This window comes from Delphinus delphis, chromosome 17, assembly GCF_949987515.2.
Source record: "Delphinus delphis chromosome 17, mDelDel1.2, whole genome shotgun sequence".
NCBI lineage: Eukaryota > Metazoa > Chordata > Mammalia > Artiodactyla > Delphinidae > Delphinus > Delphinus delphis.
The window spans coordinates 60,126,620-60,143,919 of NC_082699.1; the positions used below are offsets into that span (position 1 = coordinate 60,126,620).

Consider the following 17,300-nt stretch of genomic DNA (forward strand, 5'->3'; position numbering starts at 1 on the left):
GACTTTAAAGCCACGGAAATGCCGAATTCCATAGAGGTGGCCCGGAAGTGCAGTCTGTTTAGCAGAATCTTAGTGTCCTCACGTTCGGAGGTGTGATTTTAATCCCAGCTTTTTTGATTCTGCTATTGTTAAATTATGCCTCTATGTCAAGTTGAATTCGACTTCCCTCCCTCTCTGCCAGCTTTGTGGGTTTCGTAAAACGTGTGAACGGCTGAAGGCCGCATGAAACTTTTTAAGTTAGAACATTCAACATCCTGAAAAACATGTTACAGGCCTTTCCAGACAGAGCTGGCTTGAAGGGAGGAAAAAGAAAAAAAAAAAAAAAAAACCCAGGCAAATGTAAGCACGGATTCCAATTCTGTTTGTTATCTTGCAGCAATTTATTTATGGGAGATGGTTTCCACATTACCTACTAAACTCAGTCTGTAGAAGTAAAATAAAAATGAATGAATACTGCTCTCCCAAGCTCAGAAAATGATACCAATCAGGTCGGTACATAGTCAGGAAACTACAGTGTTGCCAATTCCTGATTTGTTTTGATTCAAGAAACTGGCCCCCAAATGCTTTCTTTTCCTACCCTCCAAATCTGTAGGTGGAGAAAAATGAAGTGATTGATAAATAAAGCTTTTACTATTATTTTAAAAAAACCACACAATTTGAATAAAAGGCCATTTACTCTCCTATTTTTTTGGACTACATTTACTCCATACTGATAAGCACACATTTTCACTGGAGAGAAGATGGTCTTCAGAATAAGCACTTACTGGGATGAAATTTACATTCTCTGTCTAAACACACAACACACCCCCCATACACACACTTATTTTAAACTGACAGTGAGATATGTTGTGCTCACATTTGCAAACACTAAAAAGCGAGTTTTTGAAAGAACAGTTTTGCATCTGTAGAAGCTGGCAGAAATAGAATTTTCTAATGCCTGCTTTAAGATTTGGGGAAACGTAATAGAAAATTGACCTATTTTAATAATAAAGCATTCATAGCATATCTTCCTGTATTTAAGAGTCAGCTCAGTCTCAGCCTATCACTGGAAAGGAGTGCGATCTGGGTGCATAAATAATTAGGCAATCTCAAAATGAGTCTGCAGCTGCTCTGAGACGAGCTTGCTGACGTGTTCACAGGGCATCAGTTTCTCTTAAAAGTTGCTTTCGAAAGGATCAGCTGGGGTTCCTACTGGGTTAAAACACAAGTGTTCTGAGGCAGCGTGTGTTCAATAGCTACATAAATCAATTAATCCAATCTAGACGGATGGGGGAGACCAAAGATGATGTCTCAGAGGTAACACAGGCCCGTGTTTTGAAGAAGCAGCGAGATACATGCAACCAACGTAAAATCAAAGCTTATCAGCTGTTGGGATTTTGTAGTTGATGCCTCCTTTTGGGGTTAGAAAATCAGAAAAGCATATGTCTGAGGAGAGTGGTCTCCTCTACGTGGCAATTTGAGCACAGAACACTCTATGTCAAAATATCTTACCTTGTACTCTGGGTGCACTCCCTAAGACACAGTCTAAATTCAAACTGGAGCTACAAGAAGAAGAAAGCCCTTAAATGCACTGGTGAAGTTCAGGTCAATCACAGCAAAATGGATCAAGCTTCCCGCTCCATGACAGGTGTTGGCATAGGAGACGGATGCACCATGATGACTCCAGGAAGGTCCTCGCCTTCATGGGGCTCAAGTCTTATCAGGATAAGCCAACACAAAACCCATTCATTTCTACACAATGTGGCGGGCGCTTTGAGAGACGTGTTCTATAGGAGCATGAGGGGGAGGAAGTTCCACCTGGAGATGAAGAAAGATGGCCAGAGATGACACCTGAGTTAGGCGCTGGTTTTGAAGCACGCAGCTAGGCAGAACAATGTTTGCTAAGGCAACATCAGCACTGTCATTCTCCAAAGGCACAGGATTCGATAAATGGTGTATACTTCTCACACATAAAAAGCATATGAGGAAGCTCTTTGTTTTTAAAAGCAAGTTCAAAACACTTGCATTGTGTTGTTATTGTCTGGCAGACAATACCTGGGCATGGCTGTTTACTGAGTTCATTCCAATTCAAGACACAGAATGGCCGGGATACAGGGCTGAGCGGTGTGGCTGATGCCATGAAATTCATTGCTGTAGGCTGGTCTTCCCCGCAAGTCTAATTCTGGGGTAGGAATCCATTCTACCCTGCAATCACTCCCATTGCTGACAAACAGGGAAAACCACCATATATTGCTGACTTGCAGCGGCCGAGGTGAATGACCTCAACAGCAGATGCCTAGGTTAGCTGGAGCACCAACCTCCATGACACGGTCTGCTGTTTCCAAGCCCCCTGCTCTCACCATCCCTGTGTGATTCCTTTCCGCAACAGATTCGATGGCTCCTAGAGCGAGGGGTTAGGAAAAGCAGGAGAAAAGTAAACGTTTATATTAGTATGAACTAGTAGCTATTATTTATTGGTAGTTACTTTTCCTCAAGTCATTGTTGCTTTAGGAAGTAGGTAATACCTTCCCCAGATTTACTGATGAGGTCCAGAGGTTAAGGAGCACATTCAGGACATATAGCCAATGAGCAGAATATCCACGGTTCCGGCACCAGTCCGTCTGACCCCAAAGCCTCCTATGCCATTGGCAGCATCCTCTGATTCCTACCGAGGCAGACACTGTGTAAACTCTGCAACGACTCAGTCCTGTGTGGAAGCCCAGAGGGCCCAGTAAGAAGTCTCAGTGAAGCCAGAATTCTGATCTGCAATAAATGAGATCTAGCAGGGTTGGGTCCAGCATTCTCCAGGGCACTGCTTAGCAAGACCAGAGCGTTGATTTTTAGAGTACCTGGCCATGTGCTCTTGTGATAACTTAGCTCCCCAGCAAAGGAAATGGCAAAACATATCGAGAAAACACTACAATAGCCTGCTACAGCCTCCAGTCACCCTACGCAAAGAGGGTGGGGGGAGACCCCATGGGTGACACAATGCATTTTGCATCTTCTCCCACTCGTGTTTTCCTTTCTCCTCTATTACGGTCAAGAAGCCTCTCAGCTTCTTGATGTAGCACACAAATCTTTAAATAGAGTCCTTGTTATTGCCAGACAGGGAGAGGGACCTTACAGATACACTCCACAATCTGGGTGCAAGGGAGCTCTTTCTTTAACCCCTTAGGTGTTCCTTGATTTTCCCATCAAATCTCTAAACGTATAAAGGAAAGTCCATTTTTTAACTCTACAAACAAGAGAGATGGATCCAGGATCAGTGTACATCACTACTGAGATACACAATCTTCACTGTCACAAGTCATTCATTCATTCCATCCATATTTATTTAAGCTCTTAATATGAACATGACACTGTGTTTGTCTAGAAACCATGCCCTGCACAAAGAAAGCATCAAACCATGTATCTTTCCTTCCGATATTCACCTATTTGGGGAGTGTTTTATTATGTTCAGGTATATTTGAAGGCTCAAACTAAAGAGAAGCAGCAGCAGGAAGTTGTCAAGGCAAAAACTCCAGTATTCCTGAAGAGATTAAGGAACGGACCAGGGGAAGAGAGACGGTGTTAATTTAGCTCCAAGGATTCCCCAGATACCAACAGAACACACTCCCTTGATGAGCCCAAACTCCCCGATGAGTGACGGGACGAAAGCAAATACTCTCATTTTTCACTTTAAAAACTGGTTTATTATGAATATATTAGAGCATTTTAGAAATTTCCCAGATCACCCCCGAGTTAGAACTGACTCTCAGAAAACATGGAAACAAAGATTTATCACGGATTCAACTAAACATGAATCAAAATGGCATTCTTGAAAGGAGTCATACAGTGCAAAAAATTATTTTCAATCTCCAACGACCTGTACTGAAACTCTCTTCTCCTCCTTGTTGGACACTTGCTTGCACAGAGAAGTCAGTCTTAACACACTTGACATAAGACACTCTTTGTTGAAATACCAAATTAAATGGCGCCTCTAATCAATAATCTAAAGACAGGCTCAATCCCAACATGTAAGTATTCCTGGGTTTGGAAAGGCATGAGAAGGAACTAAAAATAATAAAGGAGACTCTCACCTCAAAAAAAGTCAAGTTGTAAGAGTTGTTCTAATCATAGAAGTTGTAAACAAATTCTTAAATAATGCCCTTCTCTTGAACTGCATTTGTGTCATTCAAAGGGCATTTAAAATACTTCCTAGGGACATGGGTTACTCGAGGGACAGTAATTGACCTGAGGTTCTTAGAATTTGTTTTTTTGAACTAACTGATTTATCTTGTTCATATCTCTTCAGGAACTTCTGGTTCTAAGAAAACCAGGTGCATCAGCTTTAAGCCAACAGTATAACTAAACAAGCCTGCAGAGACAGGCTCTTACAGAGATCTGGAAATGTGAGAACAGCTTCTCAAAATATGAGACTGTCCTATTTCCAGGACTGCAATTATCTGGAATCAGAGTCCTTATTCTAAAAAAGAAAGGGAGGCAAAAAAGCAGTTTCTGTAACAAACCTGGTGTGCCTAGGCCCTTTTTCACTAATTTAGTTTTATTTTTAGTCATGCGAACTTAGTTTAGCAAAGAGTGAAGGTAAAAGCAGGCAGCTATGAAGCATTTTAAAGAAGAATGGATGAGTGTAAAGAAATCTACCATTTACTAGGTGGTACGTAACTTTGCAGAAGTCACTTAACCTCTTTGAATTTTAGTGTCTTTGTATGCAAAATGGGCATATCTCTGAAGATTGGCATGGATACATTCTTTAAAATATCTCAGCGCCTGGTACATTCTAGGTATATGAGAAAGTGGCTTGAACAAAATTAACTCAGCACTCGACACTGCTGCTACTTCTCATGGTCCTTCTCTATAGCTGATGTGATTCCCAAAAGACAGGCATCATCCCCTCCAACCCACCAGGTGGTTTCAAGGGTGTCCTTTGGGACAAAGTTCTGTGATCAAGAAGTTCAAGGGAGCATTTCAGCCTGGAGGAAATGGGGGGAAAAAAGAGGCAGAGGAGAGGGGCCTAGGAGAAATGGGGAATAGAAGAGGAAGAAGGAGGGAGGGAGGGAGAAAGAGGAAACGTGCAAAAATGAATGATCTCATGGTCAGTTTCCGCTCACTTTAAATAAGTGAAATGCACTCAGTTCCTCTAGGTAGTGGTTATGAGGGGTTCACTTTGTGAAAACTAGTCAGGTTGAAGATTTATGATTTGTGGACTTTTTTGGTATGTATATTATGCTTCATTAAAAATGCTTACTTTAAATGTCTTTCAAAAAGAACTATAAGAACATGCTATCTCCTAGCTCTGGGCAAAGGAGAAATAAAATAAAAAGGCCCATAAATATAGCACTTGATCAAAGTGCACTTGTAAGAACTCTGGGGAACAGAATTCAAGTGCAAAAAAGACCTAGATGCTAATCCAGCTCTGCTGGGTGACCTTAGGCAAATTAGCATTTCTGAGCCTCTGTCTTCTCTTCTGTACAATGGAGCGAACAATGAGTTCCTTAAAAAGGCCTGCAGGTATGAATTGGTAGAAATTTCCTTCCCTATTCCTACTCCACTCCGAAAAATCCTCCAGGCCAGAGTCCAAACCAAGTCTTGTCATCTTAAGATGGTGCCTGACATATGGTGGACCGCTTAATAAATCACTGATGAAAAGGTGACTGGTAACCAGTTGCTTATCTTCTAGGGACCTGTAGTCTAGAACAAAGTAGCAAGAAGAAGAAAACCATAAAAACGATCCATTTCTAAGGCCCTCTACCAGCTGGTGGCTCCCATTTTCTCCAAATCACCATCTTTCCAAATAGGCTGGAGTCCTCCATTGCTCTGAAAAGGCTACACTCCGTGCTCGCTACCTTTGCTTTTATAAAACCACCTCTCCCTGCAGGGATGGCTTCCCCTTTGCCATTCTTTATTATTTCTGATGCTCCTGACTCTCTTCCTAATTCTTGCAGCGGTTATTATTATCTGACCCTTCCCCACCATTCAGTGTCTTACCTTTCAATTTAACTTTGCATATTTGTTTTCTTCATAGCATGTAGCACATGGTAAGAGCTCAACAATGTTTCAATTCTGATTGACTTAACTCTTGGACTTGATTTAATTTTGAAACGTTGGTTCAGAACCCATCTAAATAGTGGTTTATACTAAATCCCTGCTCAGTCTCATGTCAGAGGAGTATATAAACCAGGAATGGCAAAACAAATGACAAGACTGATGCCTGTGATGGACATAAGAAACAGACTTCTTTCCCACTGAATTCAAAAGTCCTCAGAATCCTTCTCAACACAGCGTTCAGTAAGCCACTACCAATTAACATGAGTTGCCATCCGTTGAAATCCATTAGTCATCCCCAGGGATAAATATCCTCCCAAACGACAGCTCTCCAAGATCTTATAACCTCAAAGCACATTTCCAAAATCTGTTCTATCACATGCACTATTTCCTATGTAATTCTTTAGAGCCCAGAACATTCATATTTTATGTATTAAGCGTTATACATTTTATACATACAACTGGTATACCTCAAAACCAAAAAAAAAAAAAAAGAAAAGGCAAAAAAACACATGAGCATCTGAAAAATTAATGAATGGCAAATATTTTACTGGGAAAACACTTGTCTCCTTGGGAAGGAACAGTGTACGTATGTTTTATATCTATTTTAAGGAGAATGATGGTGATGTTAGGTGTCAGATCTATTAGATCAGAAGGCAAAGGTCACGTCACACAGGTCTTACCCGAAGCCACAAACCCATGCTATATTATCTGGCTAAAACAGAACTATTATTATCCAAAATTTGGAGAGTTCCACGTGCAGGAAACAGAGAAAGAAAGAGAGACTGCTTGTGTTAGCACATCTCCTTCATACCTCAGTCTGATGACAACCCAGACCATGCCTGACCCTGCACACTCCCCCATAACAGCCCTGAATTCTCTGTTAAAGAACATAGCATTCCTCACGGAATTCTTTCTTGACATCCTCCACCCCGCACACTCACTCTCAAACAATTCTCAGATCAAACAAGGCGGGCTTAGTGAAGCAAATGCTTTCCCATAGGCAAGTCTACCAACATCCAGATTCTTGCCCCAACACAAGCAGGTAACAGTGAACCGTTGGCATTTTAACAGCTAAAACAATCAGTCCATGTAAGGGTTTAGCAATTTTCACCGTCAACAAGTTTTTCAAGCTTTTGAACACCATAAAATGCTTGCTCTAGGTACCTGCATTAGAGTCGTGTGCAAATAGTTGGGGAACAATCCACAAAGCCTCTGTCTGTTTCAGGATGGTGCCCATATCTGATAATAAGAGTGTTTCCTGCCCATCCTCTGACTTTTGTTGTTACTGGGAACACCATTACCTTAAAATAACATTCTGTAATTGCTTACTGCTGAGCACACTGGCACTGTCAGTAGTGACACTTAAAAATGAAAAGCTCTATTAATTATTAATAATGGAAAATGAGATACTCTGAATGAGAAATATTCTCTCGCTTTGCTGTTTTCAGTAGCCACTCATTCTGCCATATTACATATGAATTAATAAAATGTGCTGTGAAGTTTACTGTCATACCACACTTCATTTGGTAAAAATCCATCCTAGGTCTTCTTGATGAAATTCACATTTTAAAAACACATGAACTGGGAAGTATTTCTCCACTATTAGGAAGCTCTCACTTTTTAAAGCAAACTGTAAAGCTTGCTGATCAACCTGTTAGTAAGTTCTGGTATTTATAAGCCTAGAAAATACACCAGTTGCCTATGGGTTCTTTACATTTGAACAGTAAGATAGCATTAGCTAGAAAACATTTTGGAAGAAGGTATATACCTACTTCCTCATCATCTGTAACATCAAAGGACAATCTTACCAACATGGATTACATTTCTTTTCCTGAAATATGGTCTAAACTTTAAAGAAATTACTTTTTGGTTAATATTAGCCAAACAATGTTTCCACTGATTTAGGCAGCATTTATATGGTATCCACTAAATACTGTGCACGAAAAAGTCTCTTTAAGCAAATAAATGGTATCAATAATATGGCATTAAGGGTAATGATATTTGTTCTTTTAAGAGAACTGCTTTCCAAAACTAAAAAAAAAAAAAAAAAAAAGATATTTAAAGCCACTGTACGTCTCTTACAAATCAGTTTCTTAAAAAATTCATTATATAGGGCTTCCCTGGTGGCGCAGTGGTTGAGTCCGCCTGCCGATGCAAGGGACGCGGGTTCGTGCCCCGGTCCGGGAAGATCCCACATGCCGCGGAGCGGCTGGGCCCGTGAGCCATGGCCGCTGAGCCTGTGCGTCCGGAGCCTGTGCTCCGCAACGGGAGAGGCCACAACAGTGAGAGGCCCACGTACCGCAAAAAAAAAAAAAATTCATTATATAATAGGGTCAGACAAGAATAATAACTTCGAATTAGTTAGGCAAAGGTAACTGGCCTAAAGACCTATTTACTGCCCAAATTCACAAATAGCTTAGTTGGTGACAGCAAGGGGCGCAGGCAATGCCCAGGCTTCCTGGGTCCATATCTGGCCCTGCTTTTCAAGGAACTCTTGCTCAGCCTAAATTTGGTTGTTTGGTGAACTTGAAATAAATATAAAACCAAGTGGGAACAAAAGCCAAAAAGCCTTTTTTAGAACCTATTCATCACTCATCCAGTTCACTAAATGAAACTAGTACAGTGCCTGCTGCTCCACAAGCAGGATCAAATACATTTACGTTTATAATTTCTTAAAGACTCGGTTCACCTTTTATTGCCTACTACCTGATCTCCTTAAATTCCAGCGTCCTCATCAGTAAATGGATTGATACCACTGTAAGGATACTCTGCTAGAAGCCGTTGTTGCTGTTGCTTTTTGTTTTGTATTTCTAATGGCATCTGAATGGCCTGATTTGGCATTTCTTAATGTCCTACTCGGTGTAGGATAGGTCACGCTAACACGTTTTGTTCATTCCTAGTCACGACAGCAGGTTTATCTACAGCAGCCTCTGTAATTCGTACCAAATGAGTTGGGTAAGGAAACTTCATAAAAGCCAAAACACATTTTTAATAAAAGCCTGCCTGGCTCTCAAATCAAACAGGTCTCCATCTAGATCTAACAACATAAAGCGTAGCCACGGGTGCGGCACAGGTCTTAGAAAGGAAGCCGCCATCCTTTTGTTTCAGGCTGGTGAACCCAGAGGTACCAGTCAGCACTTCCATTCTTTTGATCTGCTGGTAAAGGCCCTTTCACAGCCCCTCAGGGGCCTCTCCAAAGACAATAGAGTAATAACCAAGTTGTGAAAAGTAATAGAAATGTATTTAAACCTTGGTATTTTATTATCCTTTAAAGACTCTATAGTTCTACTCCAAATGTTTGGGAAAGAGGTATCTTATAACACCTTTATGGGAAGCGGTGGATTTCTCATTGAACGGGACCCACCAAAGGCCAAGTGGCAGAGCTGACTTTGATTTAAAGGTCTTTGAAATGCTCATCTTTTTTGCTCTCTGTCCCTTACACTATTCAAGTTAAACGGGGGGGGGGGGGGGGGGGGGGGGGGGGCAGATTTAACAAAGCCCTATTGTGCTGGCCAGGGAGATCTCCAATAAATTCCTGTCGACCAGGTGACCCAGGAAAGATGCTTCTCACAGGCTCCAGAAGAAAGGGAAGGACAGATTTCTTCTTCCTGTAACCATAGCTCTCAGAAAATGTACTCCCTCGGTCCACAGATACTTACTGAGCTATTTCTCAGATGCCAGGCACAGTTCTGGACCTAAGGGACACAGCTGTATCCTTACAGGATGAGGTCCAAGAAGCTCACATTCTACTGGGGACAGCAATTCAGGGAAGACTTACTAAAGCAAACTGAACATATCAAGGTCAGTTTATGATTAGGAGAGACAGCAATGCTTATTGTCTAGCTAATATTTTATCATTAAAATCACAGATTATCATGAGAAGCTTTTAGGAAAAATCAAAATGGAATCGATAATTTTCAAGAGCGGGCCCCTGATGTGGGAGGGAAGAATGAGCTTGGAGTGTTTCAGGAAGAGGGACCCGTGTGGCTAGAAAATCATGAAGGTGGTGCAGGAAGAGTGGAGATGAGATGGGGAAGGCAGGCTGAGGTCAGGTCTCTGAGGGCCTTGTCGACACAGTAATGTGCCTAGATTTAATTCCAACTGCAAAGGGAAAACTTTGGAGATTTTAAGCAAGGTAACCACATGACAAGGTAAGACTGGGGTTCTCCCCTAACCATCTGTGTGTCCCTAGCACATCCCCTTACTCCTCTGCCCTCCGTTTCTTTATGGTCAAGACAAGAGTAGTTAGAGAAAACTATCAGAAGTCCCTTTGCTTGTTCATTCTGTGACCATTAAGCTTTTAAGAACTGAATCACTAGCCAAATCCTGAAGTTTACTGCAGAGAGAAATTCCAACCACTTAATATGCCATACATTGAAAATGTCTCATATCGGGATGCTAAATGCAAAATTTAACTACATTGGATAATGCTGACTATAAAACAAGTTAGTGATAATGACTGAAAAGCAGCATTAAAATGAATAACCACTGTCAATGTCACGAGCGATAAGGAAAGACTGAGGACAGTCACTGATTGGCGGAGACTAAAAATACATTAAGACTAAAGACAGTGTGGGATCTGGGATTGGATCCAGGAACAAAGAGAGAAGGAGGGGGAGGAGGCTGGAGCTGATGGAAGGACTTCCCTGGTGGTCCAGTGGTAAAGAATCCACCTTCCAGTGCAGGGGATGCAGGTTCGACCCTGGTCGGGGAATTAAGATCCCACATGCCCCAGGGCAGCTAAGCCTGTGTGGTCACAACTACTGAGCTCACACGCCTCAACGACAGAGCCCGCGTGACGCAAACTGCAGAACCCACACGCTCTGGAGCCCGGGCACCACAACTAGAGAGAAGCCCAAGTGCTGCAAGGAGGAGCCCGCATGCCTCAAGGAAGATCCTGCATGCCGCAGCTGAGACCCGATGCAGCCAAAAAAAGGAAAACAAAACAAAACAACAACAACAACAACAACAAAACTGATGGAATCCAAATAGTCTGTAGCTCAATTAATAGTATTGTACCAATGCTAATTTCTTTGAATAATTACACTACGGTTATATAATACGTTAACTTTAGGGAATGCTGGGTGAAGGATACACTATTTTTGGAACTGTTCTCTAAGTATAAAATTATTTCAAAATAAAAAGTTAAAAAAGGAAAGGCTGATCTGCAGTCCTATACTTGATGGTGACTTACGTCTCAAAAACTTATTTTTATTTCTTATGTTTATAACTTGAGTCTGTTAATCATTTAGAAAGAAAAAAAATATCACAGTTGTATGCTCCATTCATTTGCCATCATTCGTACATTGTCACCATTTCTGAGATCATTTCCCTTTCCTGGAAAGTCCTCCTAGAGAAAGTGAAAAAATGGATTTATTTACGACCTAATACGGGTTTCCCATGATAAGCATAATGTGCATGCCATTTCCTCTAAGGAGGGTGTCTCCACAGTGGATTAAATGCCTTGCCAGACTCATGTCATTTTCACAAGCCCCAGAAAGACCTCACAAGTCAAGTCTTGGGAGGTCAAGATGAACTGCTGATGAAGATAAAATCACTCCCAGGAGAAAGAAATATCAGAACGAGAGTGTATTCCACTAGTTGGCCACCTCCCCCTGTGACCCATTTGTCTACTAACAGGCTCTCTTTCCTCTCCAGAACTCCAGGGAAGACGGTCCACCTGGTGTGGGATCTGACCACAGCTTCCAAAGACAACACACTCACTCTGAGAGCCTGAGACGGCGATAAACACATCCACTTCTGCTTTCTTGCTACTTGGAACTACAGCCCGGCAATAGATACGTTGAATGATTGTGCCAGCAAGGGAGAAAAATCAGGAAATACAGAGAGGGAGGAAGAGGAACTGGTGGAGGTCAAGAAAAGGAAATAAAATGAACGGAGAACCAATTACGTGAGAGCCCAGCCAGTCTCTGCTTCACGTCTGTTACACAGTTCCACTACCACAACCTTATCAAATGCCATTGTCCTCATTTTATTGATGAGATGTCTGGGGCTTAGAAAAGTCTAGCTACATGACCAAGTGTTTTGACTCTCCGTTGAGAACTCTTTCTGCAGGATCGTGGCAAGATTCACAAGACCCTGGACTAGTGAAACAATACAGTCCACGAGTGCTCTGGTGTGTGTTTGAGAAATAGCTTTGCTGTCAGGTGCACGTAATGCAACGACAACAGCCTCATGAGGCTTACCTAAATCTGTGACAAGTCAGGCTACAGGGATGGAAGGTACTGGAAGGGACCGGGGAAGAGCTTGGACTCTGGAGTTCAACTGCCCGAGGCTGATTTCTGACTCCAAGACTCACTGGCTGAGTGACTGCGGCAGTCACTTGTCCTCTCTAAACTTCACCTTCCTTATCTCTACAATGGGCGTCATAGTAGTGCTTGTCTCTGGTTGCAAGAGGGTGCTCAGGCCACTGTGTAGCACACGGTAAGTTCTTTATAATTATTAAGTCCTTTCATGATTAAATTTCCCCCGTTGTGTAATCAAACCAACAGCAGGAAAAGATCAGAGAACAGATAAGCCTTAAATAAGCCTTAGACGCGGGCCAAGCCTTCGTATTCCCTGGTATATGGTGGGGCAGTCAGGAAGCATGTTCCACTGACCATCAAAGAAAGCAGAGACTCTGACCCATGATCATCCACCCACAATAACATGAGAGATGAAACTTGCTCAGTCTGGGTGGCCTGTTCAGACTCCCCATTCAAGGAGTAATTGAGTCTAACGACCACAAATGAAGCACTTATGAGGACAAGTCTACAACTCTAAGAGGGAAGAGCTAAATCGGACTCCATGTTCGATCTGTTTCTTTGACTTTAATCTTTACTTTTCCGTTGCTTCTGTTATTATAATCATTCATAATGGCCTGCCTCAGGGTACCCTGCCCCTGGGCCTGAATGTTAAACTAAATGTCTCTGTTCAGCTCACAGGGAGACAATCTGACCCCACCCACCTGTGGAAGGCTGCAAGAAAGAAATTAACACATCCCCTCCCGGAAGCTGGCCATTCCAGGGGATATTTGCAAAACTTACAGCCTTTTTACTTTACTACCTCATCTCCTCCCCCTAGAACTAGTCTGCCATCTTCTCTGTCTGCTGGCTTTCCGAATAAAGTCGTATTCCTTGCCTCAACACCTCGTCTCCAATTCATTGGCCTGTCCTGCGGCGAGCAGAGTGAGCCTGGACTTGGTAACACAACTACCATCAACAGAAAGCAGTGAACACTCAACAGCCCGAAGCCAATCAAGAGACAAGAGCAAATAAAGAAGCTTCTGAGAAAACTGGCCTTGGGGAGAAGGCAAATGGTGGGTCCAAATTTTACATTTCTCATATACTTTTGGGGGGAGCTTGTACACAGCACCCTCTTTAACATCTCTTTCTTCTTCAGAACTCAGTAAAGAGTACCAGGATCTAGTCAGGTTCCAGGATACCCAGCATCCCTCAGATTGAATCCAAGTAGGACCCTGCAGAGCCTTCCTGGGTACAAGCCCCACTGTGTCCCCTGCTTCTAGTTTGGCCTTCCCTGGAGTTCCAAAGAACAGACTAAAGCAGTTATTGATTAGAACAGTAGAGTCACAGGCCTCCTGGTTCTTCCTGAAGGGATATAGATACCAATCATGCATATCTTTGAGCTGTTCTATAGAAACTAAGACCCCCAGCCGGTGGAGGATAGTGACCACATACTGACCACAAGCAGGGAGACCCCAGCCCAGCTGGAATCAGAAGGTTGATGACTGAAATTCTGGAAACATCACCCTGTTACCTCACTACCAACCAATCAGAAAAATCCAGGGGCTGATGCTGCACCCTGTGACCCTCACCCCTAATGTACAACACGGCCACCAGAAAGTATATAAATATAGTGTCCCAAGTCAAGTCCCATCTTAAGAAAAATTCCTTCCCAGAATTTATATAAAGACCAAAGCTGGTATTTCTATTGCTAATAACCTAGTGAAAACTATGAGATAAGTTCCAGATAATTACAGCCACAGCAAAAGAACTAAGACAGATAAGAATAAGTGTGGGTGGTAGAGTCCAAGCTGGTAAACTCAGCATTTGTTAGAAGATGTCAGGTCATCCAAGGGACCGCCTGCCCACGTAAGGGTCCTGGCCTCCCTTGCCTGCTTGTCCCCTCACCAGGAGTTAACACCAAACAGAGGGAATACCTCGGTAACTACAGCTTGGCCTCACTTCCAGGGGCCTCAGCACATGGTGGACATTCAGGATCTCTCTCTCAGATGTTTCTACCATGCAGGGACTCTGGGCAAAATCTCCGCTTCTTAAACCACATGGAGGATCCTTTTGGCTGTTGCCATGAGTTGAGTATAAAATCCATACTGGAGACCCTTTACCCAACACAGCCCCTTTTCTGAAGGACACCAAAGAAATCCCTACATAATCTGGCCCTAAACTGGTTCCCAGCCAATTGATATATCAAAGCCAACAGTATAGCAAACCACTATTTGAGATAAGGCCTGAAATATTCCGTTTTGGCTGAATGGAAAACCTAAAGCAGAGATGCTGTGGGCTGTTTCAAAGCCAGTTTTATAGCCAGAAACCACTGTCTTCCGTGGATTTCTTTGATAGAAACGGCTTTTTTTGGCATTTTACTTTTGTCATGGAAAAGATGTTATTCTGGACGGACTGAATGATACTACATCTTGACACAGGAAAGTTACTTATACATAAATTACAGTAACTTTACCCAAGTTAACGAGGCTGTCATCCTCTTGTGTGATTTATGGCAATCTTGTAATAGAAAAGCTTCATTTCCTTGACACTTGGGTGCTAATGGGACCGATAATTCCATGCTGCAAATGTTTTCTCCTCTCTTCAACTGGAGACGTGTTAAAATCTAGAGTGCAGTTTTAGGTCAGAGTAATTCTGATACCAGTCTCCAGGGCCTGGAGCGTCAGCACACGTGCGCGTACACATACACACACATACACACACACACACACACACACACACACACACACACACACACACACACACACACACACACACACACACACACACACACAGATACAGAGGTACATCCATTACCCAGGAAACCCAGCTAGGCCTCTTCTTTCTTTTTCTTTAAGAGATTTATAATTCTCAGGATAGAAGCCTGCAACTTAGCTTTTGGAATGACGATATATACATAGTTAAAATGGCATGACAAGGTAGAGAGAAGTCTAAAATGACAGAACGGAAACTGGAAACGGCACTTTTAACAAAACTTCAGATTTCTGTCTTATTAACAATATTGTTTAAGAGAAAACTATTTCAGAGCATAATGGCTAAGAGGGAGTACAAATAATTCAAGAACATGTATTCAAGAACTTGTATTCAAATAATACAAGAACATCTATCAAAATCAAATCCTTTCTCTCTGGACATCACCAAAATAGTAATATTAGTAATTGTACTGATGGCAAGGAACTAAAAGGAGAAAAAGAGGATTTTCATAAGCTACCACGCTGTAAAGACATCTTTTCATAAGTAGCTTCCTACTGCTACCATCATTTTTTATCTTTATCCTAATACTCCTAGAAAAATCTAAAAGCCTACCTATGCTTCTTTAATATTTTCATTGTTAAGATGCTTTCGTAAAATTCTCACCCCAAATTTTGGAGGTGGATGGTCTAATACTCATTTAACAGAGCTAATGGGACAGCCTCAGAGACTCAAAGCTCTCCTTGGACCTGGCATGATTAACATATTTGCACATTCTCATGAGCATATAATACCAATGTCGCTTCTGTCTGTCCAGCAGAATGGGCTCTAGTAGGCAGAAAAGAGAGAACAGGCGATGAGGGTGTGCCTGGACAAGCAATCATGCATTCCATCCCAGAGGTATTCTCTCGCGGGCACTGTAGGTGTACAGCACCTAAATTCCCTCATTTCTTTTCCTCACTCACTGTCACTCACTAACTTGGCAGGCAATGAGTGCCTAACGTGCTCTGAGCCCTTGCAGACATGCACAGACGACCACAGCTTGGTCAGCACAGTGTGAGGGTCCGGCAGCAAGGATCCTGCCCTAGTGAACGTTAGTGTGGGAGTCCTGAGCCCTTTCCAGGATGCTCCTTAAGCCACCAGTGAACACTGCTATCTGCCAAACGACTTCCTTTCTGAGCACCAGAACCTCCTGTAACATGGCTTTTAAACAGCCTGAGATGGTGCAACACAAGAGACTTCCCTATGCTAAATGTGAAGTTGGTATTTCCTATTTGCCAGCAAGGTTACTTCTTAGGATGTATATTATACTCAACTTTCTAAAATTTCACAGTGTGTTCTTTCATTCAACGATAGTGAGCGTCTGCCCTGCATCACACACAGCTCCAGGTCCTACAAGTAACATTAGGAACACTATCGGTTTCTGCCCCAAAATAGCTCCATCTATCTTCACCTAGAAATATGGTCCAGTGTATACAGTAACGACCATGCTGCACAGGTATAAGGAATGTGCTAGTCTCCAGTGAATGCCTCCCTTCCCTGAATGCATATGGTGACTTTCCCTTCTGAAATAAAGTCTATTTCCCCTCCTGTTGAATCTGGGTGGCCTTGTGACTTGCTCTAACCAGCAGAACTGCTGCAAATATGACACCGTCTGTTTTGAGTGTAGCCCGTAGGGGGCCTGGCACTTCTGCTTTTGCTCTCTGGGAATCTGCCTCAGGGGATTCAGCTGCCATGTGGTAAGGAAGTCCAAGTTCTCCTGCGGGAGAGAAAGGCTCCTTGCGTGGAGGTGAACCAAGGTGCCCCAGCTGAGCTACCAGTTAAACACAGATGAGTGACCCCAGCTGACACCCCTTGAAGTAGGTAACAATCCAGTCCAATGCAGAGGATTCTGGGAAGTTATAAATTGTTGTTTCAAGCTACTACCTTTAGGAGCATCTTACTACTCATGTGAATAATCACCGACATAATACATTAGGTACACTGTGGAAGCAGAATATGAGAGTAACATCCATCCTTAAGTGAACCATCTAAAAATCTTGAGGGAAAAAAAATCTGCAGGTTTGCTAAATTCAGTGCAGCTACTTCTATTGTGGAGAAGACCCTTGTTTTTGCCCTGCGTATGCTTGGAGAACCAAGAATTCAACTTCATAGAAAAATAATAAAATACGAGAACTTCTCTTGACTTTCATGCTCATTAAAGTGAAAATTAAGATGACACCTGACCTTTAGAGGAATAACCACTTAATATATATTTCAAATCCAAATTCCGAATCATGTTAAAATGACTCGCTCTATGTTATTTAGAAGGTCAGCTAA

General features: G+C 42.4%; 1 protein-coding gene across 1 annotated transcript in view; it reads right to left on the reverse strand.

Annotated features, from left to right (window-relative positions):
- Positions 1-17,300, reverse strand: part of EXT1 (exostosin glycosyltransferase 1) — a 291,933-nt gene that overhangs the window by 94,865 nt on the left and 179,768 nt on the right. The window lies entirely within an intron of this gene.